This window comes from Pyxicephalus adspersus, chromosome 1 (genome assembly GCF_032062135.1).
Source record: "Pyxicephalus adspersus chromosome 1, UCB_Pads_2.0, whole genome shotgun sequence".
In the NCBI taxonomy this organism is placed as follows: domain Eukaryota; kingdom Metazoa; phylum Chordata; class Amphibia; order Anura; family Pyxicephalidae; genus Pyxicephalus; species Pyxicephalus adspersus.
The window spans coordinates 126,562,818-126,564,542 of NC_092858.1; positions in this window are offsets into that span (position 1 = coordinate 126,562,818).

Here is a 1,725-nt window from a genome sequence, read left to right on the forward strand (position 1 = left end):
GAAAGGAAATACGTGTGTAAGTAGAAAAATACATTTTGCTTATTCGCTACGTAGAGAAGCAGACAACCTCTGACCACATTGTCTTGCGTGTATATGAATAGCCTATACAAATCCACGCTGTAATGCGCCTGGGCACACAAACCACAGCCAACTCCAAATATCCTTTTATCAAGTTTTATTATTGTCATAAAACAAGACAAGGGTTAAGTCCGATAAGCGAAGTACAGGAGGGTAAGGCAAAGGCAGGTCAGGAACAATCCGAGGTCAGGGCAGGCAGCAGACAAGAGTGGTCACAAACAATATGAGGTCAGGGCAGGCAGAGTTCAGGCAATAGTCAGGTTTCAGACCAGGTCGCTATGGAAATGACAAACGGGACTAACATAAACCAACACAAGGACGCACCCAAGTACACTGTGTTCACAGAGGCTTGTAGCGGGCAATGGTGGTCAGGACAGGTTCTCCTTAATTGGCCAGAGTGACCAATGACATTTGATTGGTGGGTAACTGAATCCCCTGTGGCAGGGCAGCCAAGTGCCACGCCCTCGGGGGGTACAAGAGGCACGCGTGGTAGCGAGCCCACCTCTTCCCACAGCACCCCTGGGACGTGCCCTACTTTGCACATCCAAAGGAGTGCTGAGAACAGGACTTTCTGTAATTTATTATTATTAATATTATTATGGTGGCACTCGGCTGTAATCACGTCCAGAGATACAAGGGATGCCGCCTGGCCGAACAGTAGTTTGGCCAGGACAGATGCCTCCGCCTGCAGAAAGAGACACGCTGCAAGCAGGGTAGCCTCGGCCATGCTGCCTGCTGCAGAGGCATCTCCCTCTAAGCCTGGGATTCCCAGGGACGCCGCGGGCTCACAGGACAGGTAAGTTCCTTACACACGCTATAGTAAATGCATTATTATAAGCGGTAGAGAAAAAACCTGACGTGATAGAAGAGAACTAACTGCACTTTCAGAATCAGCATTCCTATTTTAGTGTAAATAAGCTAAAAATTGAAGTCAACAAAAACTTTGTTCAAAACTGTTCCCAAGTGTAGTCAGCCTTCCATTGGAAGCAGAAATCAATTGTTCCAATGTGCATACCTTTTTAGGATTACATGAGGATTCTGATGTCAATAACAAAGGAGGCAAATTTTTACCTTTTTTGTAATTAAATTTAAAATTGAGAACTGATCAAATGATTGTTAAAATTGTAAAAAATATTAAAGGTATGGTGGTTTCTAAATTGCTTTGGTATATTCCCTTTCTTTAGCCTTTCTATGAACATAGTTCTAAATCTTTACCTTTCACATTTTCAAGTGGAAAATTGCTAATTTAAAATAATTTAATATATATATATATATATGTATGTACAGTATATATCTTGGCTGTCACACCTTGTGGGCTTCAAACATGGCTACCTTTGTACACAAGTAATCCATGGTAAGGATGTTTGTGCTTTCTATTGAACGGTCTTAAAAGTGACAACATTACTGCATTTCTGAGAATATCTAGAATTGATATCTGAAAAAAATGTTCTTTGCTTGAAAAATGAATGTGACCACCACATCTAAGGCAAGAGAAGCTGTATTATATTGCTTATACAGATTTGTTTATAGATTTAGAAACAATTAATATTTTTGTTCTTGGGCACACATTTTTGGCATCTTCACTTTGGGAGACCTCGTTCCTGCACTGGAAAGAATAATCATTTTTATTTACTATCCTCCAAAAAA